At 38.9% G+C, this 25,410-nt stretch overlaps 1 protein-coding gene across 3 annotated transcripts in view; it reads right to left on the reverse strand.

The window, feature by feature from the left end:
* The window catches only part of PLCB1 (phospholipase C beta 1), a 690,893-nt gene that overhangs the window by 642,026 nt on the left and 23,457 nt on the right, over window positions 1–25,410 (reverse strand). The window lies entirely within an intron of this gene.

Consider the following 25,410-nt stretch of genomic DNA (forward strand, 5'->3'; position numbering starts at 1 on the left):
CCCCTATTGATGGACACTTAGGGTGTTTCTAAGATATGCTTTTATAAGCAACTCTGAGATGAATAACCTTGTACATATGTCATTTTGTACATGTGCAGATATACATAAAAAGGTAAATACCCAGAAGAGAAATTACTGGGTTGAAAGATAAATGCATTTATAGTCCTGGTAGATATTACTGAATAACCTCCATAAGAGTGGTGCTTAATTGCACTTTTCCCAGCAATGCATGATAAAGTCTATTTCCCCACAGCCTCACCATTAGAAGATGTTGTCAGACTCCTAGATTGTTGATAATCTGACAGGTAAAAAATGGAAATTCACTGTGGTTATAATTTGCATTTCTACTATTATGAATAAGTTTGGGTCTCCTTTTTCATGTCTAAGCACTTTTTGCATTTCCCATTTTAATTTGATTGCTGGTTTTTTCATTAATTTTAAATAATTTCAGGAATAATGACCACAGAGTATCATGACATGGTAGAAGCCTTAAAAATGTAAAAATAATATTATAACTTTTGGGGCTGTGAGAATAAAGTGAAAAAGAAGCATACATTATCTAATGTATTAATCATTCACAGCAAGAACTGCATATGGCTAAAGGGCAAAATTTGGTTACATAAGTACTGACTTGAAATTCAATTTCTTTATAATCATTTTTTTCCTTAATTTTAGAGGGATTCTTTAGAAACAACTTATCCTGCAGTGAAACTGTTATCTGGAGTTCAGCCCTTTAGATTATATTCAGCTTATTTTTCATGCTTAGTTTGAACTAAAATGAAATCTAAAATGTTAATTGAATTAGAATGTATCACATGTTCCAGTTGTTCTAAAAGTACTCCTATTTATGTGTTACCTTTCTATATGTGTAGATGTACAGGCCAATATCTGAAATTATATTCTCTAAAAGTTAATGTGCTTCTGGGTGAAGGTATCCAAATAAAATTTTATTTTATTGTATATTTTATTATTATTTTAAATATTATAATGATTGTATACCATTATTAGAAAAAAGCCATTATTTAAAAACTAGAAATATCCAGAATTTTCAAGATGATAGTATATGCAAAGAATGTATTTAACAGCCAAACCAAGAAAACTATTTTCCTTAGTAATATTTTTTGGTTATTCTAATAATAAATTAAATTAAATTAATTTAAATGAAAAATTATTTTAGAAATTTATTTAAATTTTATTTAATTTTTGTTTAAAAATAAATAAATCAAATATCAAGAGTCACTTTTATCTCTGTGGCTGCAAATAAAACAACTGAATATTGCTGAGATTTAATTTGAGAAATTCTTTCCTATATTTCAAAATCCTACAGGGATCTGTAGACCGTGAAACAAAAAGGTGAAAATGCATTTAAATAAAGCCAATTTTTTTTTTACATCTTTATTGGAGTATAATTGCTTTACAATGGTGTGTTAGTTTCTGCTTTATAACAAAGTGAATCAGTTATACATATACATATGTTCCCATATCTCTTCCCTCTTGCGTCTCCCTCCCACCCTCCCTATCCCACCCCTCTAGGTGGTCACAAAGCACCGAGTTGATCTCCCTGTGCTATGCGGCTGCTTCCCATTAGCTATCTATTTTATGTTTGGTAGTGTATATATGTCCATGCCACTCTCTCACTTTGCCACAGCTTACCCTTCCCCCTCCCCATATCCTCAAGTCCATTCTCTAGTAGGTCTGTGTCTTTATTCCTGTCTTACCCCTAGGTTCTTCATGACATTTTTTTTTCTTAGATTCTATATATATGTGTTAGCATACGGTATTTGTCTTTCTCTTTCTGACTTACTTCACTCTGTATGACAGACTCTAGGCCCATCCACCTCACTACAAATAACTCAATTTTGTTTCTTTTTATGGCTGAGTAATATTCCATTGTACATATGTGCCACATCTTCTTTATCCATTCATCCAATTTTTAATTAATTCTCTCTTTGCACATGCTGTTACCTGACTAGAGCATGCAAATTATACCTCAAGGGTGCGGCAGGTTCACACCCTGACGTGCCTGGAGCCTGACAGTCACATTCGATGTTCTGAACTAAAAAGTTGCCTTGAGTAAGCCAAAGCTTGTTTTGCTTTATTTTATTTAAAGATCACCTTCTGTAAGCTATATATATATATATATATATATATATATTTTTTTTTTACGGTACGCGGGCCTCTCACTGTTGTGGTCTCTCCCGTTGCGGAGCACAGGCTCTGGACGCACAGGCTCAGCGGCCATGGCTCGCGGGCCCAGCCGCTCCGCGGCACGCAGGATCCTCCCGGACCGGGGCACGAACCCACGTCCCCTGCATCGGCAGGCGGACTCTCAACCACTGCGCCACCAGGGAAGCCCTGTAAGCCAAATTTATAAAAACTAAAAAAAATTTCTCCTCTAGCTAATTTCATATTTGATAATGAGATATCAAAACATGCCTGGATTAATCTATCACTGATTGGCATGGCATTAAAATACTCTTTATGTTTGTTTGTTTTATTTAGCAGGTGAAAGATCAACTGTATTGGAGAAAATTTAAATTTGGTGTATTACTGTAGAGCAGAGAGTTTCAAATTAACCTAAATTTGAATTGTACTTCACAGCTACTAAATTATTTCACAAATACTTCATTTCACACTAGCAATTTTGTGACTTAGACAGATAATCTTTTTTTTTCCCCATTTTACATATGCCACTCAACAGAGGTTAAAATATTTGCTGACAGTCACCTATCTAGTTAAATGCAGAACCAGAACGGGAACCCTAAAGGCTATATAGTCCATCTCTTTCCCTGTAATGGATGAAGCCAGATGTGTTTGTTATCTATTACTACAATAATGCTGCATGACAACCAACTATAAAACTTCAAGGGCATAGAATAAATATTTATCTTTGCTTATGAGAGTATGGGCCAGATCAATGGATCTGCTGATCTGGGCCAGCTCAGCTGAACTCAGCTCGTCTTGCTCACGCACATGCAATCAACTAGCAAGTCACGTGGAAGCCAGATAGTCTAGCATGACTCAGCTCTGTCCCACGTGATCTGCTGGCTTCTATCAGGCTCACCTAAGCTTGTTCTCTTGACAGAAGAAGAAGCAGAAGCACAAAAGAACTCTTGAGGTCTAGGCTCAGATATGACACCCCATCACTTCTATCACATTCTATTGGACAAAGAAAGTCACAATGCCAGCCCAAACCAAAGAGTGAGGGAATAATCTCCACCTTTTTATGAGAGGACCTACAAAGTGAAATTACAAAGAGGGGTGGAGACAGAGAAGGGAAAATTTGAGGCCACAAATAGTATAGCTGCTGCACACAAGGTTCACATGGTTTATTTCTCCCAGAACTGCTAGTACTGAGTAGTTTTTGACCTCTGTTTCAGAAAGATATGAGACAAACTCTGTGAATGCTATTGCCTCTGTGTCTTACAGAGATGTCACTGCAGGCATCACTCACTAAAAGAAGAGATGGCGTGATCTTCTTTATAGGAACACACCGGAGAAAACTCTTAGGTGTCCGTATCAATGGTAGTTATATTATTAGCTATGGTCACCATAAAACTTCTGAATAGCTAAGTCTGTTTGCTCTAATCAGCACTGAGAATCTTTGTATGTGCTGCTAGGAAACTCAGAGTCAAACTGTAAATCGCTTTGAATTATTATGTGGGCCCTTTATGGTGTACCAGCTATACCTCTGGTTTCATCATTTTTATTTCTCATATCCTAGTTTTCTCTTTGCTCTGACATTTTCCTTAAAAAGAAAACCCCATTTATTGTATTAGTTTCCAGTTTCAAAAATAATATGAAGTCATCATAAGAAAGTCTGAATATGAATGGCATAAGAAAGAAAATTAATTCCACACATATTCCTATCAGCACCACTACTGGTAACTGCTAACATTCTAGCATATTGCTATGGACTGAATGTTTGTGTCCCCGCAAAATTTGTGTGTTGATACCTTAAGCCCCAACAGGATGGTATTTGGAGATGGGGCCTTTGGGAAGTAATTAGGTAATGAGGGTGGAGACTTATAAGAAGAGACAGGAGAGAACTCACTTCCTCTTTCTTTCTATGCCATGTGAGGATACAGGAAGATGGCCATAAACCAGGAAGAGAGACTTCATCAATATCCCAATCATGCTAGCACCCTGATCTTGGATTTCCAGCCTCCAGAATGGTGAGAAATAAATACTGTGTTTAAGCCCCCCAGTCTATGGTATTCTTGTTATAGCAGCCCAAACTGACTAGTTTTTTCTAGTTTTTTTTTTCTTCTTTTTATATATACACATATACACACATTTATTGATATATATACATGTAAAAGTGAAAGTCCATTTTTTTTAAATTTAATTTATCATAGTTTTCCATTGTACTAATGATACACCTATAGCATGAGTTTTAGGGCTGCATTGTTTATAAGTACCATGATTCAAGCAACCCTATATCACCAGACACTTAGAGACTTTTAGCCTCATTTATTGTTATCCTGGGTACTATATATTCTGTAAGCTACCTCAAATTCTCACTTGTAATAAAGAAGAGAATTAAAAAATAAACTTTATTTTAATAAGCTGGACTTTGGATTTCAGAAAGTATATCACACACATTTTGTATTTCTTATTTTGGGCCTACTACAAACCTATTTCCAAATTCAACCAGAAATGTGTATTTACATAGCATTTTGTAGTTGCCAAAATTTTTATCCTGAATTCATCTTCCTGTTAGAGATAAAATATAATTCCTGATAAGGATATGAAGAAGAAGAAGGAGAAGGAGAAGGAGAAGGAGAAGGAGAAGAAGGAGGAGGAGGAGGAGGAGGAGGAGGAGAAGAAGGAGAAGAAGAAAGAGGAAGAAGGAGAAGAAGAAAAAGAAGAAGAAGAAGACGACTGGGGCATTGCATGGCATTTTTCATGAGCAGAGTTTGGAGTTGCTTATTTCTGTCCTTGTGTTTTATAGAAGGGAGTAGCAGCCTGGAGTACGATCACACAGCATAAAACCATATTGTCCAGAATCATCTCTCTCATAGCAGTCATATATATTTAAATATTCTTTTCCTAAAATGTAAACAACACCCAGATAATTAAGCCTGTCCCTCATTTGCATATTAGTGTGCAATAACAACTAACATTTACTGATATACCATGAGCTGTTTTCCTATGAACATCATACTTATTATTGAGAAGGGAGTAATAACAATATCACATTACGAAAAATGCCTCGAAAAGGGAGACTCACTCTTATTTTTGTTTAAGGATGTCCTGAGATCAGGGATATTACTGAAAATCTTCAGGTGCTACTTTGGGTGTTTCTTTTTATTTGATTGAAATTCTTATTGAGATAATTATAGATTCACAGGCAGTTGTAAGAAATAATACATAGAGATCCCAAGTACCCTTTACAGTTTCCCCTAATGGTACTATCTTGCAAAATATAGTGAAATATCATGACCAGGGTATTGACATTGATGCCATCCACGGATCTAATTCAGATTTCCCCATTCCTCATTTGTTTATGTGTGTGTGTATTATGCATGTGTGTGTATTTAATTCTATACAATTTTATCATGTGCAGGTTCATGCATCCACCACCACAGTCAAGATATAGAACAGTACTATCATCACAAGGATCCCTCATGTTACCCTTTTGCAACCACACCAACCTCCCTCGCTCCATATGCCTGTGACTAACACGTAGCAGCCACAAATATGTTCTCCATTTCTAAAATGTTGTCATTTCGGAACACTTATGTAAATGGGATCATAGAGTATATAATCTTTTGGGAATGGCTTTTTCCATTCAGCATCCTGGAGATTTATCCAGGTTGCTGTGTGTACCAATAATTCGTTCCTTTTTATTGCTGAGTATTATTCCATGATCTGGAAGTACCAACATTCACCTACTGAAGAACATCTGGGCTGTTTTCAGTTTGAGGCTATTGTGAATAAAGCTTCTATGAACATTTGTGTAAAGGTTTTTTGTGTGAACATACATTTTCACTTTTCTGAAATAAGTGCTCAAGACATTGCTGTGTCATATAGTAGTTACATGGTAAGTTTTATAAGAAACTGCCAAACTCTTTTCGAAAGTTCTGTACCATATTACATTCCCACCAGCAACGTGTGAGTGATCAGGCTCCACACCCTTGCCAGCATTTGGTAATGTCACTATTTTCATTTTAACCAACCTGAGAAGTATGTAGCGATATTTTATTGGAATTTTAATTTGCACTTCCCTGATGGTCAATAATGGTGGACATCCTGTCATATGTTTATGTGTCATCTATATATTCCCTTTGGTGGATTATTTGAGCATCTTTTGTCCATTTTCTAATTGGATCATTCAGTTTCGGTTTTTAACTGTTGAGTTTAATGTTATTTATGTATTCTAGATATAAGTTCTCTGTCATACAAGAACTTGTATTATTTGTATTATTTGCAAATACTTCCTCCCATTCTGTAGCTTGTCTTTTAATTCTCTTTTCAGAGTCTTTCACAGAGCAAAAGATTTTAATTCTAATAAGAGCTAACTTTTCTTTCAATGTATCACGATTTTGGTTTCAATTCTAAGAATTCTTGGCCTAGTCCTTGGTCCAAATATTTCCTTATGTTTTTTCCCTAAGTTTTATAGTTTTATGTTACACACTTATGTCCATAATTTATTTATGTTAATTCTTGTGTAAAGGGTGAAGCTACATTGAGTATTTATTTATTTATTTATTGCCTATGGATGTCCAACTTCTCCAGCATCATTTGTTAAAAGATTTTCTCCCATTAAATTGATTTTGCACCTTGTCAAAAATTGTTGTTCATATTTTTGTAGGTTTGTTTCTGGGTTTTCCATGCTACTATGTTTGAGTTAATTATTGATATGCTGGAATTTAACTCTGCCATTTTATTATTTGTTTTCTATTTGTTTACTCTGGTTCTCGCTCCTCTATCCTCCTTTTCTTGCCTTCCTGGGAGTTACTTGAACACTTTTTAGGATTCCATGTTTTTATATATATATTTTAAGTGGACATCTTTGTATAGTTTTTGTAGTGATTGCTCTGGCTATTAAAATATATGTGTGTGTCTATTATATGTTTGTTTTATTACATTTTTTCAGTTTTATCATTTCCATTTGGTTCTTTTTCTGAAACTTCAATTTCTTTGCTGAGGTTCTCTATTTTTGCATTTATTCCAAAAGAATTCTTTTTTTTTTTTTTTTTTTTTTTTGCGGTACGCGGGCCTCACACTGTTGTGGCCTCTCCCGTTGCGGAGCACAGGCTCCGGACACGCAGGCTCAGCGGCCTTGGCTCACGGGCCCAGCCGTTCCGCGGCATGTGGGATCTTCCCGGACCGGGGCACGAACCCGTGTCCCCTGCATCGGCAGGCGGACTCTCAACCACTGTGCCACCAGGGAAGCCCTCCAAAAGAATTCTTAATTGATTGTTGAAGTATTTTTATCCTGCGACTTTAAAATCCATGTCCGATTATTCCAACCTCTGATTCATCTTGGTGTTAGCATCAGTTGATTGTCTTTTCTCATCCACATTTTCATTTTCCTGGTTCTTAGTATGCTGGGCAGTCGTCAGCTGTATCCTGCACATTTTGTCTATTATGGTAGAAGACTCTGAACCCTCTTCACATCTTTTATTCTAGCAGGCAATCACCCTGCTTAGTTTATCATGAGGTTCCTGGTGTACTTTCATGGGCTATGGTTCCAAGGACAGGTTAATTTTCAGAGCCTTTGCTGTGTTACTTTGATCTGCTGGGTTTATCTGATACTGCAGGGGCTCCTTGTGCCTGAGGGGGCAGAAGGGGTTTGCTTCCTCAGTCCTCCTCAGGGAGGGGAGCCTCAGGACTGTGGGAACAAGTAGACTTTCCAGGCCAAGTGCTCCCTGCAGTGGAATCTCTGTTCCTGGAGCTGCCCAGCAGTCCCAGTGTCCCTGGGCAGAGGAGGGTAGCCTCAGGCCCATGGGAACAAGAGGTTTCCCAGGCCAGGGCTGCTTGTTGCAGTGGGTTCCATTTTGCCAGTGCCTCAGCCACCCCCAGGTTGAGTCTCATGACGGAGAAGAGTTTCAGACGTAGGGAGGAAAGAGAGCACTCCTTCCAGCCTCTGTCACTAGCTGAGATCCCAGTTGGTCCCCCTTGCCAGTGGTGCCAGGCTCTCCTGGTGACAGTGGAAGGATTCCCACTAGATTCATGGAACAAAGGAGCTTCCTGGGCCACCCTGTGTTTCTACATCAGAGCTCATGCAATGCAATGTGGGACCTGGGTCACCTTCTTCTGCTGGTTGGGAAGAACAGGAGATGCCCTGCTGCCACCATGCTGCTCCTCTAGTCCTGATGTCACAAACCAGTTTCCTTCCTGTCAGCACCTGTCAGAGTTCTCCGCTGGTTGTCTCTGGCATTACTTCCAGGATTTATGTTGTACTTAGTGGAGAAAAGCGGAGAGACACAAATCTACACCATTTTGTCCAAATCATAAGTCATAGGGATCCTTTTTTGAAACACACTCATACCTTTGTTCAAAAGCTTATAATGGCTTCAGAGTTCACTCAGAGAAAAGTCAAAGTCCTTAAAATAGTCTATAAAACCCAACATAACTTGACCTTGCCTTACAGTGACCTCTCTGGCACTGTCTCCTACTACTGCCCCAGCCCCCATTTACTCTGCTGCAGCCAAACAGCCACGTTTCTGTTCATCAAACTATCCCAGGTCACACAACTTCACACTGACTAATTCTTTTGCCTAGAGTATTCTTCCTTCAGATCTCCACCTGGCTTGTCCCCCAGCTCCTTTAAGTCTCTGCTCAAAATCTCAACTTTTCACAGAAACAGACTCAAAGACATAGAGAACAGACTGATGGTTGCCAAGGGGAAGGGGGTTGGTGAAGGGATGAAGGGGGAGGTTGGGTTAGCAGATGTAAGCTTTTATATATAGAATGGATATACAACAAGGTCCTACTGTATAGCACAGGGAACTACACGATATGCTATGATAAACCATAAGGGAAAAGAATATTTTTAAAAGTATATATATATATATATATATATATATATATATATATAACTGAATCACTTTGCTGTACAGCAGAAATTCACACAACATTGTAAATCAACTATACTTCAATTAAAAATATACTGATTAAAAAAAACTTAGCTTTTCAGAGATGCCTTCCCTGAGCACCTACACAGTCACCACCATCCCCGGTCCCAGCTCTTCCCAGTGCTCTCCAGCACATCTGACTTACGATGCAAATAAGGCCGTTGTGTATTACGTAGAAGAACGCCTGACACTTAGTAGGTGCTCAGTAAAACTGTGCTGGATAAATGAATGAATAACAGGATGCACATGCATATAGTACATAGACCCAACCATCGCTTACTGCTCTGTGGGTAAAAGGACACCTGCAAAGAAATTGTACTAGAACATTCATAAGGCAACCGCAGGTGGGGTAGTTCCCAGCCATGTGAATACTCAGAGCAGTTTACTCCCACAAACCAATCCTCACTAAATGTCAACTGATTAAGGAAACTCCACCCTCTAGGCTCACCAACTTGTGTGGACTTTCTATTGACAAAGTGACACTCCTCACAGATGAATTTCTGGTACTACAGGAGAATTAGGATGGCTTCTGATGCTGAAGAGCAACCAGTCAGTCTCCAGAAAGTCCAGGTACAGAAGTTTCATAAAGACTGCAATGGAAAACAATAAACACTCACGCTTCCAATATGGAAAGCACTGATCTACACATCTTCTGTTAATTCATGTACTCCTCACAGCAACCTCTCGAGGAAGTGTTATCAGTATCCTCTTTTTATATCTGTGAAAACTGAGGTACAAATGGATTAAGTCACACAGCTCACAAGTTAATGAACTGAGATTCAAGCCCAAGCAGAGGGGTTTCAGAGTCTGTACTATTAACTGCCAACCTATACCGCAAAGGAAGCAACCTAAATCAGTTTTTCTCCTACACAACAAAAAGAGAACATAACTCATGAGCAAATAAAATGATAAATATGTGGGAAGCTAACTCCAAGTTTATTTTCCCCAAACTTGAATCGGAAGCTGACCTCTTAAGCAAAAGTTACGCTTGCACTTAATTACATGCATATAATGAAATATAAGAAGCCTATACAGAATCGTAAAAGTAGCGTATTATCTCCTGTTATTTGTGAAACGTTGCACCATGTACTAATCTATTAGAATAAAATCATATCCATTAACAATAGAAGAAGTGGACTCCTATTTGCTGCATCAATGTTGGCTCTACACTGTCATCATTAGATGGCCAGTTTAGCAAAAGTAACACTTGCTCTTCTTAATGACTGGCTTGTTGACTATGTGAAACTGCCCATGTTTGACCATTTTTGACCTACAGTTATGGCAATTTCATATGGCTCAGCTTATGAGATTCAGGGCTCCTTTGTTTTTCTGCTTAGAATCAGTCATTTCTATTCATGTTTTTTATGTCTATAAAAAGTCAGAGATTAAAGGCTGCCTTGATTCTATGTACCTAGCTTACCCTTTTAATATAATGTTTTTCCAGGTCAGAAAGCAGAATAATGCCTACTGCATAGGCTACTTCTTACTGATGTACTGATTTGTTTTCCTAAGAAGTTCTAAGCAATTACATTCTTTTATCTTGCCCAGACCTTGCAAGACTAAAAATTTAAATATGATTTAAAATAAATTTGTAAGTGGCATTATTTCCTGTTCCAATTTTCCCACTTACATTTGAATGAAACTGTGATTTACTGCAAAGTTATACTTTCAAATGCTTCCCCTTTCTTACCTCTGGTTTTTAAAAGAGTTTATTACATATGTTCTTTAAATATCCAACCAGAGCTACTTTAGGCTTTGAGATATGCCAATTTTTCCTCAGAATGAGTATGATTTTCTATTTATCCAAGGCGGATAAAATAATGTATTGATCTGAGCAGGCCTCCCTAGCTAGAGTTCAGATACAACAAGATAACGGGCACACAGGGATCCCAGGGAATCTGGGTGCCACACTGGTTGACATTGCCCAGTAGAGGGACTAAATCAGTTTCCCTCTAACTGCCTCAGGCCGTCCTGATTGAGACCTTAACGCCATTCTTTTAATATAAGAAGCCTTGCTAAAAGCTGCCAGAGACACAAAGAGAAATCAAACATGGCTCCTGTTTTCAAAAACACAGAGAACTGGATCTCATTTTCCAAGGCCAACCTGGCAAGTGGGCCCATCAAGCTTGTCCAGATCCTTGGTTTAGGTGACAAAGTATCTTTTCCCGCTCAGCCTTCCATTCCTCACATCCACTGATGTAGGTCACATGCCCCATGTCCTCTCTGACTTCAGGCATCTAGTTGACGTACTAATTATTTGACAGCCTCCCAATCTACACTCATTTACGAGAACATCTGCAACCTGGGACACTGGCATTCCTTGGGGATCCCAACTTTCTAATCAAATTGAGTAAAAAAAAAAAAAAGATTTAAAATATGAACCAAAAGTACCTGAACACCTGCCATAGTTCAAATTCTCTCTCTCTCTCTCTCTCTCTCACACACACACACACACACACACACACACACTATATATATATATTATATATATAATATATATATAATATATATATATTCAAATGTACTAAAATTTCTACTAAAGGTAGCTAGCAAGTGTGGAGCATTTACTCTGTGTGCTGTACCAAGTGTTTCAGATGTGTGATCTCATTTAATCCTCACAAGATTCCTATGAAAGAGATATATTATTCCCATATCAGAGAAGAGGAAACGGAAGCTCAGAGTGGTTAAATGGCTTCCTCAGAGACACAGAGTGCTGAGCTGGGTTTCAAACCCAGGGAGTTGGATTTCAGAGTCCATGATCTTACACAGGGTATCTTACAAAAGAACAATTATGGAGGTCGTGGACTAATTCTATAAAATACAAATAAAGAGATGGCAATAAACAGAATGTTTTAACCTCAGTGTCTCCCAGCTCAATATACATTCGCTAGATAATGGCCTTTCTTCCCTTTCACTGCAGCTCTGTTGGTTCTGTCGGATATAAACGCGCTGATGCCTGCATCTTCCCAGAGCACACTCAGCTTAAAAAAAGATGAGCTCAGAGTAAGGACTGATCCCTTCCCATGCTTCACTGACAAAACCTACCAAACTCTCCCTTGGTCAAACTCATGTGTTTTTCATCCCAGAAAAATGCACGTTGTGGCCCAGGATAGAAGAAGAGATCTAGAAAGATTTCTACCTCTCTACTATGGAAAATCCCCACGATCATTTTCCAGAAGTAAAGAATCCTGAGGTTTAATTTCCACTTCCCCAGTGTTCTTACAGATTTTGAATTATTTCCGTGTTCCCAACACAGGAATACTTTTTTAAAAAAAAAAAAAAGGCTATATTAGGCACAGAAAAATCACTTCAAAATCATTTAGGGAGAGAAAAAATAGCACAGAAAGCTGCGAGATTTATTTATTTTATTTATTTATTTTTTGCGGTACGCGGGCCTCTCACTGTTGTGGCCTCTCCCGTTGCGGAGCACAGGCTCCGGATGCGCAGGCTCAGCGGCCATGGCTCACAGGCCTAGCCACTCCGCGGCATGTGGGATCTTCCTGGACCGGGGCACAAACCCGTGTCCCCTGCATCGGCAGGCGGACTCTCAACCACTGTGCCACCAGGGAAGCCCGTATTTTTTTTTTTTAATTTATTCTTTTTATGTTTTTTTCTACTTTCCATTCATTTATTCTTCATATTATTTTTTTAACATCTTTATTGGAGTATAATTGCTTTACAATGCTGTGTTAGTCTCTGCTGTATAACAAAGTGAATCAGCTATACGTATACATATATCCCCATATCCCCTCCCTCTTGCATCTCCCTCCCACCCTCCCTATCCCACCCCTTTAGGTGGTCACAAAGCACGGAGCTGATCTCCCTGTGCTATGCAGCTGCTTCCCACTAGCTATCTATTTTACATTTGGTAGTGTATATATGTCCATGCCACTCTCTCACTTCATCCCAGCTTACCCTTCCCCCTCCTCATGTCCTCAAGTCTATTCTCTACGTTTGCGTAAAGTAGATGTGGCACGTATATAAAATGAAATATTACTCAGTCATAAAGAGAAACAAAATTGAGTTATTTGTAGTGCAGTGGTTGGACCTAGAGTCTGTCATACAGAGTGAAATAAGTCAGAAAGAGAAAAACAAATACTGTATGCTAACACATATATATGGAATCAAAAAAAATGGTTCTGAAGAACCTAGGGGCAGGGCAGGAATAAAAACTGAGAGATTTATAACAGCAAACTCATACCCTTGAAGACTAATTAAGAGTTCCCTCTCTTGTTGCAATCGCCCGCTCCCAGCCTCATTCCTCAATACACTTAAAAACACTGTTTTTAAGAGCCGTTGCTAGCAGGGTACTGCCCAAGTGCATCCTGGTTTGCAATATGGCTCCACTTCCCCCTCACCTCACAGGGATCCTTTCTTCTCTGAACATCAATGGAGGACCCAAAGTCTAGGGTATGAAGAGAGAACCGTACCTCACAGCAGTATGAGACTCAAATGCTGCATGTATGCAGTTAACACAATTGCCTGGCTAGGGTATTTAGCACTGCCTTGATATTTCAGGAAGCTTTGGAAGCCATTGGTCAGTTCTGCCCCATTGAGACATTTCACTATAATGAAGAGAGTCTCCTATGATTTGAGGAAACAATTCCTTTTCTGTATTTGATTGCAAAAATGGCCACAAATCATTCCATTATGTGTATCCAGGCCTCTTTGCAGAACTTGATATAAAGAGCTGGCATCTATTTCCTCACCCTATGAATGATTTGGTTTTGCACATAAAATGGGGCAGAAGTGCCAATATGGCAATTTTGACTCTAGGGCCTTGAAACTTCCATTCTGTCTCAGAACCCACCACAAGAACAAGCTGGAGGATGAGGGACCACCTGGACCAGATCCGAGCCATCCCAGCCATCCCAGATGCAGCCTCAGACATGAGAGGCCAGCCATGATCAGCAGAGCCTCACACCCATCCCCCAGCTACCTACAGATGCCAGAGGAGCCCGGCTGAACAAGAAAAAGGGTCTGCCTGAGCCCACACCAGACTGTCAGCCCACACAGGAGTGACTGAAATAAATGGTTGTTGTTCTAAGGCACTAAGTTTGGGGGTGGTTTGCTGCACAACAGAAGGTGACTGATATATTTATTCTGTAAATAACTACAAGAGATAATTAAGGGAGGAGGAGAATGATAAAGGGAAAATCTCTCTCAATGGACAAAATTTAGTAAGGAATGATCAAACATTGCTTTTCCTTTTGTAAAGTGGGTTTATTTACCATATGTTCAAACCACACCACTATATAATAACACAACCTGAATTAATCATTAATATTAGAAAATTTTACTTTTTTGGGAAATGATGGTGTGATATAGTGGAAGGAATGTATGTTGGTAATTAAGAGATGTGCATTTTAACTTGGGTTCTTTTACCAGCTAGCTATGTAATTGTGCCAGACCCCATTCCCTGTCCCTCGATTACAAGAGAGAAAAATGAAGGGATCAGATGTGATAATTTAATTAAGGCCTGGTCCAATTCTAAAATGAAAGATTTTATGCCATTTTTGTCTGAAACATTAGCATTTTTTACCGCTACATTTCTTTGATTTCTGTGATGGAATAAAACACTGCATTTAACCCTCCAACAAGAGTCATTATCTTCATGGTACCTAGCACAACATCCCATCTGAAACTGGCTTAGACAATGAAGGAGACTGATTAGCTCATGGATTTGAAATGGTCTGATCTATATCTCAAATGACATCACTGAGGATCTGGTCCTTCACTGGTTTGTCTTCTGAAGGGTTAGCTTACCTGTTAGGCTCCCAAAGTGGTATCCAGAGCACCTGAACATCTTCATCCATGGGAACAAAGTCAGGTCCATACAACATCCTTGCAGGACATGATCCAGCAAAAGAGAGAAAGGTTCTTTCTCTATAAATTCAAGGAAACTTTTGCTTTGCACTGGCTCTGACTAGACCATTTCTGACCCAATCTCTATGCAGTGACATCCAACAGAACTTTCTGTTAGTGATGGAAATGTTCTTTAACTGTACCTGTCCACAGATGACTACAGAGCACTTGAAATGTGGCTACTGTGGCTGAGGAAATGCATTTCTTATTTTATTTTAATTACAATTTAAATGTAAAACGCAACATGCATCTAGTGGCCACCATATGGGACAGTGAAGCTCTATAATGGGGAAAGGTCAGGTTACAGTAGCTGGCTAACCTAGTCAGTGCCCATTGCCTTGAACTGGGACGCAGTTAATGCCATTCATTCCACAAAGGGAAGTTGTTCTGCCTGGTGTCCCAGAGCCCACCATTTTTATTTCCCATAGATTAATGGCCCAACTCAACATGAAATCCTTTGCCAAGGAGTCATATTGATAAATCTAACCTAGCACAATGCCGTGTGAAAGTCACTTTGGAATAATAGCCTTTTAAAGCTGAGAGTGACCTCAAGGCTCACACACTTCAAATCCGTATCTCACAAAGAAAATGGGCTTGGGGTATCAATTGCTTTGCTTCTGGCAGTTATGAGCAGAGCCTGGATTTGCTGACCTTCAGACATTTTCCACTGTAAAATCAGTCTTTACGCCACAGCAACCAACAGGCCTATCGTGACAGAACTGACTTCATTCCACAGGAAGCTTCGTAATCATTAGCTTATTGAAACTTCCAGTAAAGGATGTTGCCATAGACGCCTGATACTCTACGCTCTAAAGTCTAAATGAGCCTAAGTGATCATGTCAATGAGGCAGGCAGGCTGGCCTGGTGGGGACAGTGGTTGACCGGATCCCACATGCCCTGATTGCAGGTGGCCAAATGTGGCCATGGGGGTACTGGTGACCAGTGTTGCCAGGCCTTTTGATTTTCTGAGAAATCCAGATTTGCATATTAACTCCCCAGATTCTTTAAATGCTGGCCTTTACATTTTAATATGTTAAGCAGGCCAAGTAAGATCTGTCTGCCGGGCTTCCCTGGTGGTGCAGTGGTTGATGAGAGTCCGCCTGCCGATGCAGGGGACGCGGGTTCGTGCCCTGGTCCGGGAGGATCCCACATGTCACGGAGCGGCTGGGCCCGTGAGCCATGGCCGCTGAGCCTGCGTGTCCGGAGCCTGTGCTCCACAATGGGAGAGGCCACAACACTGAGAGGCCCGCGTACCGCAAAAAAAAAAAAAAAAAAGATCTGTCTGCCTGTGAATGGGTTCAGCCACCTGTTTGCGCCTGTGGTAGAGATTTATAAAGTCTGACCTGAAAATTAAGGACTTCAGAGTAGTCGCTGCTGCTGGTGCCCATGTTTTCCTACGCATGCCCACTGACAACTTCTAACCACAACTATGAGTGCTTTCTTGAAGCCTGGGGCCCGTTGATCTGGAGGCCCCTTGGCCATGGAGAGGGTCTGACAAAGTGCTGAGGACATAACAGCCCAGGGAAGAGCTGTCCTCAAACACTGACAGGCGGGAACTGATAGGTAAATATCACAGCTCTCTCGCTGTGGTGTGTGCCACAAGGTCTCCCAGGGCTCCCCAGTGGGTTGAAGCTTCAGTTGCCCAGAGTGTTACCTATTTGATAATTCAACCATTATGGGCTGTCTTCCCTTGCCTGTCTCACTTCCCCACTGTTCTGTCCATGCTTCATGAGGTCACCTTCCAAATCAAGTACTTGAGCTTGAATCTTTGTCTTGGGGTCAGCTTCTGGGAGAACTCACCCTACAAACACCATAAAGCTGAAGTTGTTTTAGAACTTTGTTTGTTTTTTCCATCTTTATTGGAGTATAATTGCTTTACAATGGTGTGTTAATTTCTGCTTTATAACAGTGTTCATTGCAGCTCTGTTTACAGTAGCCAGGACATGGGTTTTTTGTTTTGTTTTGTTTATGGAAGTATAGTTGATTTATAATGTTGCGTTAGTTTCAGGTATACAGCAAAGTGATAAATTTATACATATATAACTTTTTTTCAGATTCTTTTTCCTTATATCTTATTACAACATATTGAGTATAGTTTCCTGTGCCATACAGTAGGTCTTTGTTGGTTATCTATTTTATATATAGTAGTGTGTATATGTTCATCTGTTTGTTTCATTTTTAATTTTTCCCTCTAGTCATGAACTCTGTCAGGGCTACAATAGATGAAAATTTCACAACCTAAAGTCCCACCTCTTCTGATCATCTAATGTCTCAATATTCACAATGTAGTGCTGAAACTGCTGGCCTCTTGCATAACGAAGCCAGGCTATAGAAACACATGCTCAACTAAAAATAGAATCCATTATGTATATCAGCACAGCCCTTAGTTTCTTAGCATAGCAACTAGTTCTGCCCCATAAAACTTTTCATTGAGGCATTCACTTCAAACAGGTGCATTGTTCACCATGTAAAACACTAAAGGGAAATCTCATGCAAAATCATTCCCATCACAATCCACATAGAAGACAGAAGTGAAAACCGAGAATTCTTAAGGGAGAAACACACATTTTACCACTCAAATGTATCACACAGAAGTGATTGTATCACAAGCTTCCTGTCACACCTGTATATGACCTGGCTCTCTCTGGTTTCCCTGCTGGGCTTATGTATCAATAAAGGAAGGATTCCTACAAATTAATAAGAAATGACATGATGCCATAATTTACCAAGATGATATCTGCTTTTGTATCTATAATACAAATTTAAGATATGAAATAATTATATAAAATCATTTTTAAAACCATATTTGCTTATTCAAAAGTGCAACTAATTTAATGAAATATGGAATTCAAACAGTAACTTGGTCTACTAGGGGTTCTATAAAACATAAACATAAGGTTAATAAACAGGGCTTGAGTGCTGAGGACATGTTCAGTAAAAATAAAACAAATAGCTAGTACCTGGAACATTTGGGGAATGGAAAATTAAATGAATCTTAATCAACTGAATATAATAAAAATATCTATTTTGATTCAATCTTGGATACTGAGAATCTTTCTAAAAAATGCTAGTAATTTCCTGCCTTCCTAAGTGCAGTATAGGGAATATTATTCAATCATAGCTAAATAATTCAGAGTCTTGTAGGGCCTCTGGGTGCTCAAGCTGAGTCTGACTTCTGATAGAAATGAGGCCACGGACAGGAAAGGTAGAGTGAGCACAACCCCTCAGGATGTTCACTGAATTGATTTGTGATGCCAGCTTGCTTCCTCTCAGTGTTCACCTTGGCTGCACATTAGAATCAAATGAGGAGCTTTCCAAAACAAAAAAAAAAGAAAATCCAATGTCCTGATTGCACCCTAGAGCAATTCACTCAAACTCTCTGGGGCTGGGGCCCAGGCATCAGCACTCTTTGAAGCTCCCCCAGTGATTTCGGTGTTTCCATGTGCAGCCCAAGTTGAGAATCACTTCATATTTTTTGCCTTTTCCATGCACATGCAGTATGCCTACTGAGGTTTATTTTCAGACAAGTCTATGAGAAAAAAAACTCAGAGAGACACTTAACTTGACAGATTAAACAGGGTCTTTAAAAAGCAAGAAGTTAAGAGCCAGGACACAGAGCCAGATTGCCTGGGTTCTATTCCTGCCTCAATTCACAAACTGTATGACCAAGGTCATTACTCAAGCTCTGTGTGCACGTCAATGTCCTCATCTGGAAATGGGGGTGATAATAGCCCTAGCCTCACAGGTTCATGGAAATGATTGAGTGCGTGTGTGTGTGTGTGTGTGTGTGTGTTAGGGCATGTGCATGTACATATGTATCAGAGCAGTGTCTGGCATGCAGAAAACACCATATATGTGATTGCTATTATTGGTGATTATGATAACAATGATAAAAAAATAATTAAAAGAAATGTGCATAAACACTACTATATATAAAATAGATAACGAATAAGAACCTGCTGTATAGCGCAGGGAACTCTACTCAATACTCTGTAATGGCCTAGATGCGAAAAGAATCTTAAAAAAAAAAAGGGCTTCCCTGGTGGCGCAGTGGTTGAGAGTCCGCCTGCCGATGCAGGTGACACGGGTTCGTGCCCCGGTCCAGGAGGATCCCATATGCTGCGGAGCAGCTGGGCCCGTGCGCCATGGCCACTGAGCCTGAGCGTCCGGAGCCTGTGCTCCGCAATGGGAGAGGCCACAACAGTGAGAGGCCCGCGTACAGCAAAAAAAAAAAAAAAAAAAAGAGTGGATATATGTATATGTATAACTGATTCACCTTGTGGTACACCTGAAAATAACACAACATTGTAAATCAACTATACTCTAATAAAAATTTTAAAAAATAAAATATTGAATTAGTGCAAACTGAATTAGTGCATATAAAAAACACCTTAAAATATGTGACACCAATTACTTAATAAACCGATTGCTCTTTTTTTTTAACATCTTTATTGGAGTATAATTGCTTTACAATGGTGTGTTAGCTTCTGCTATATAACACAGTGAATCAGCTATACGTATACATATATCCCCATATCCCCTCCCTCTTGCATCTCCCTCCCACCCTCCCTATCCCACCCCTTTAGGTGGTCACAAAGCACCGAGCTGATCTCCCTGTGCTATGCCACTGCTTCCCACAAGCTATCTATTTTACATTTGGTAGTGTATATATGTCCATGCTACTCTCTCACTTCGTCCCAGCTTACCCTTCCCCCTCCCCAAGTCCTCAAGTCCATTCTCTATGTCTGCGTCTTTATTCTTGTCTGGCCCCTAGGTTTGTCAGAAGCTTTTTTTAGATTCCATATATATGTGTTTGCATATAGTATTTGTTCGTCTATTTCTGACTTACTTCACTCTGTATGACATACTCGAGGTCCATCCTCCTAACTATAAATAACTCAATTTCATTTCTTTTTATGGCTGAGTAATATTCCATTGTATATATGTGCCACATCTTCTTTATCCATTCATCTGTCAAAGGACACTTAGGTTGCTTCCATTTCCTGGCTATTGTAAACAGAGCTGCAATGAACATTGTGCTAATATGACTTTTTTTGAATTATGGTTTTCTCAGGGTATATGCCCAGTAGTGGGATTGTTGGGTCATATGGTAGTTCTATTTGTAGTTTTTTAAGGAACCTCCATACTGTTCTCCATAGTGGCTGTATCAATTTACATTCCCACCAACAGGGCAAGAGGGTTCCCTTTTCTCCACACCCTCTCCACCATTTATTGTTTGTAGATTTTTTGATGATGGCCATTCAGACTGGTGTGAGGTGATACCTCATTGTAGTTTTCACTTGCATTTCTGTAATGATTAGTGATGTTGAGCATCCTTTCATGTGTTTGTTGGCAATCTGTATATCTTCTTTGGAGAAATGTCTATTTAGGTCTTCTGCCCATTTTTAGATTGGGTTGTTTTTGATATTGAGCTGCATGAGCTGCTTGTAAATTTTGGAGATTAATCCTTTGTCAGTTGCTTCATTTGCAAATATTTTCTCCCATTCTGAGGGTTGCCTTTTTGCCTTGTTTATGTTCTCCTTTGATGTGCAAAAGCTTTTAAGTTGCATTTGTTTACTTTTGTTTTTATTTCCATTTCTCTAGAAAGTGGGTCAAAAAGGATCTTGCTGTGATTTATGTCATAGAGTGTTCTGCATATGTTTTCCTCTAAGAGTTTTATAGTGTCTGGCCTTACATTTAGGTCTTTAATCCATTTTGAGTTTATTTTTGTGTATGGTGTTAGGGAGTGTTCTAATTTCATTCTTTTACATGTAGCTGTCCAGTCTTCTCAGCACCACTTATTGAAAAGGCTGTCTTTTCTCCACTATATATTCTTGCCTCCTTTATCAAAAATAAGGTGACCATATGTGCATGGGTTTATCTCTGGGCTTTCTATCCTGTTCCATTGATCTATGTTTCTGTTTTTGTGCCAGTACCATACTGTCTTGATTACTATAGCTTTGTAGTAGAGTCTCAAGTCTGCGAGCCTGATTCCTCCAGCCCTGTTTTTCTTTCTTAAGACTTTTTTGCTATTCAGGGTCTTTTGTGTTTCCATACAAATTGTGAAATTTTTTGTTCTAGTTCTGTGAAAAATGCCATTGGTAGTTTGATAGGGATTGCATTGAATCTGTAGATTGCTTTGGGTAGTAGAGTCATTTTCACAACATTGATTCTTCCAATCTAAGAACATTGTATATCTCTCCATCTGTTTGTATCATCTTTAATTTCTTTCATCAGTGTCTTATAGTCTTCTGCTTACAGGTCTTTTGTCTCCTTAGGTAGGTTTATCCCTAGGTATTTTATTCTTTTTGTTGCAGTGGTAAAAGGGAGTGTTTCCTTAATTTCTGTTTCAGTTTTTTCATGATTAGTGTATAGGAATGCCAGAGATTTCTGTGCATTAATTTTGTATCCTGCTACTTTATCAAATTCATTGATTAGCTCTAGTCGTTTTCTGGTAGCATCTTTAGGATTCTCTATGTATAGTATCATGTCATCTGTGAACAGTGACAGCTTTACTTCTTCTTTTCCAATTTGGATTCCTTTTATTTCCTTTTCTTCTCTGATTGCTGTGGCTAAAACTTCCAAAACCATGTTGAATAATAGTGGTGAGAGTGTACAACCTTGTCTTGTTCCTGATCTTAGAGGAAATGGTTTCAGTTTTTCACCATTAAAAACGATATTGGCTGTGGGTTTGTCATATAGTTTAAAGTTTATGTTTCTCCCTCTTAAAACTATTTAAATGAAACAAACGAAGATAAAATGTGAAAAATGGAAAATAACTATATTTTTAAGTCTATTTTTATTTTGGTAAATGCTTAAATGACTCAACTGTAAGTCTCCATTTATGTTACCAGAAGGAAAAAAGAGGCTTGTCCTGCTATTAAATATAGAAAGAGTTTGACAAGGACCCCATCAGTAGGATCACACAATTTTGAATTGGCAAGAAAAGGAACTAGAGGTCAAACAAATATCCTCACTCTATCTATAACATCTATAATTCAAGCAAAGGAACAAGACATTGGGTCAATACCAATATATTTGGGAATTCTACTCACAACAAGCGCAAATGGGTTTTCCAGATAACAAGACATAAAACTGTGAACAACATACAAAATGTATTTCCTCTACACATTCCTTTAATCCAGCATCTCAAACTAATTTTGTATCAAAAGGTACAAATATCCCATTATAATACCTTCATAGCATAGAAAGCATCCAATTTAATTTATACTACAAGACTAGGAAGAGCTAAATATAAGCAACTCATAAAACTGAGGCATAATTTTGTAATTAAATTATATTAGGAGTAATAAACTCTGGTTACAATGTATTCACACAAGCAATGCTGTTGTTATTTGCCTGATGAAGTGCTATGATGGAGACATGAAAATCAGGTTAATGCACTTACACCCTAGAAATGATTCCAAAGAAAGAACAACGATGCCATTTCATAATAATCAGCTTGATTTTAAAATGCATTTACTAAAAAACCATGATTCACAACCTTGTAAAAATTTCCATTCTAATAACATGTTTTCTTCTATTGCATCTGCATAGGCTAAGCAATCATATTAGCTGTCCTACAGTAGCTAGAGTTCATGGAGGCAAAAGTTTTGGGACTCAAGGCAGTGAAAAGAAGGAAGTGTTGATAATAAATAAAGCTTAATCTGGAAGTAGAATTGATGAGAAGAAGTTTGTTCCTCAGCAATCTAACAGACCACTGACTAAATTATTCTCACAAACACTGAACGTTTAATCTCTAAGGATCTGATCAGGATGGAGGAAAAGGAGCTCCTGGTGCCAATATAGCAGTGAAAATCCAATCCCAAAGTGATTGTCTTAGGGAAAAAGACACAGACAACCATGGCGGAGCCCAATTCTTCTTGTGAATAATAGCATTTTCTCCTATCCAAGACTTTTAAATCATCTTAAAGCTTATTTCATAAGATGCTTCCGATTCCCGAGGGTCAAAAACCTTTCACCTATGATGCAGTATTTATTAGCAAATTATCCTTAGTGGGAAAGTCTTCTCAACAATAAATCCCTTCTTTTGCCTTGCATAGTTCTGTTCCCAAAACATTACAAAATACATAAATAAACATCTTGTTTGCCCAAACAGACCTAAGTTTCAATGCTTTAGATCAAAAGACCACAGCAGAGTCTAAACAGAAAACAAGTCACTATTACCTTGAAGAAGAAGAAAAACTCTTTTTAAATATATGTAAATAGATGGTCACTTGGCTTTCAAAACAGCACATGTGTGGTTCCTAACAATTAGTTAGGGACTAACTGTTTAGTCAGAGACTAACTGTCCATTATATACCAATAATAGAAGCCACCACAGTGAACCTTGAGGGCATTATGCCAAGTGAAATAAAGCCAGAGAGAGAGGGGCAAATATGACACGGTATCACTTACATGTGAAACCTTCAGAAAGGGGTGAGGTGTCAGACTCATAGCAACAGAGAGCAGAAAAGTGGTTGCCAGGGGCTGGGGTGCCAGGGAACTAGGGAGAGGTTGATCAAAGGCTATAAACTTTCAACTATAAAATGAATAAGGGCTGAGAATCTAATGTATAGTATGGTGACTACAGCTGACAACACTGTATTATATAGATGAAATTTGCTAAGAGAGTAGAACCTATATATTCTCACACATACACAAAAATAAGAAAAATAAGTGAGGTAGGTGATGGATGTGCTAATTAACTAGATGGGGGGATCCTTTCACAATGGATATGTACATCAAATCACCAAGATGTACACTTTAACTATCTTAAATTTTGTCAATCATACCTCAGGAATGCTGACATTTTAAAATTTAATTTAAAAATTAAACTAATTTTAAAATTAAATGTTTTTTTTAAAAAGCCACCACAAAGAGTGAGTTTACAAAGTGCCAGGCATTGTGCTACACACATGCATCATGTTTATAAGCAACTCTGAGAAAGTTACACCCCATCTTGCAGATGAGGAAACGGAGGCTTAAATGGTTGAAGAGATTCACCAGACATGACTCATGGAGTACAAGGCAGAGCAGAAACTCCAACCCACATCTGTCTGACTTCAAGTTCTGGCCTCCCAAATCAGGACTCTTTTAAGAAAAAGAAAAGAAAACCTCCCTGGCTTAAAGTATATACCTAACAGTTTCCAGTGCCTCTTACTTAGGAATCTTTTTAATGCCCTTAACTATGGGGCATCTATATTAAGTTGTTAGGTACAAAGCATCCATATTAAGCAGTTGCTAAACAAGGATTCTAGTAAAATGAGTTTATTTTAGAGGTGGTTCCAGGATACATGGGTAATCGAGACAGGAAAGGAAGGAAGCCAAAGAAGGGTGTGTTTTCAAGCCAGTTACCACTGAGGGTAAATGGGCTTATTAACCCTGGAGGGCACTAGAGGAAAACAGAAAGCTAGCACCTTTGAGTTATCCCATCCAAGAAGTGAGGGAGCTGTGGTATTTGCCCATCAAACTTCTTTGGTTGGGTGGGTGTTAATTCAGGCAGTGACATGAGCTCCAGAGGCCAGAAAAAGCAAAGGAATGCAAATGCTGGCCACTGGGGTCCAACTCTCAGCCTCAGGAGTAGTAAGGACGTGGGTTTAGATTTGGGGCCATGTCTGCTCTATTAATTTCTTTATGTGAAGGAAATTCATGGAGGGTGAAAGAAAAGACTTAGTCCATAGTTGCTGCTGGTTTGTTGGCAATGATTGGTGCACCACTGCAGGCCAAGCAATGATCCCAGCCCTCCAAGAGTGATACTCACATGCACTTTGCTGTTTTCTAAGGTAAATCAGTTGTTGTTTCAGGGTTTGGGGGAAACTGCCAAATAAAAGTGAATAGAGTTGATCTTCTTAATTTATAATCACGTCACTGCACTCAATTGACTGTTGAGTGTCTTACCCCATTCACCATGGACAAGAAAGTCCAAAATTGATGTTTCTGGGATATACTAGGGAAGTGTGTGTGAAAGAGGAAGCGCCATTGTTAAATGATGATTAATGAAATCTGTGGTGCCTGGTGGTTCTTTTGGAGGCCAGACTATTTTTTTAACATGATATTTCTAGATTTTCTTAGAGGTTTATGAGGCATCATTTTAAATGTTTTTGAATTCTGGACTTTTATGCTGAAAACGTCACTGTGTCTTATGTAAATATTTAATTTTTAAACCTTGCTTTTGAACTCTGTATAGAAATTTAAGGCTACCATAAGAGAATGCGGTCTATAGTTGTCATTAACAGAAGCTTAATCATTGCTCTACAAGGATCCCAAATGGTTGTCTCGTGCAAAATCACAGGCCAGAAAAAGATGGCATATGGTGCAGATGGTGGAGCCCTCCTCTGGTCCTGGGTCCCTAGAAATGACTGGATATAGAGGTGTAAATATATGTCTATCATCTAGGATCATGGGTACACAGAAAGGATTGTACTTGTTCAATCAGAAAGAATGGAAGAAAAAGATA

This window comes from Leucopleurus acutus, assembly GCF_964270905.1.
Source record: "Leucopleurus acutus genome assembly, chromosome: 16".
NCBI classification, from domain to species: Eukaryota; Metazoa; Chordata; class Mammalia; order Artiodactyla; family Delphinidae; genus Leucopleurus; species Leucopleurus acutus.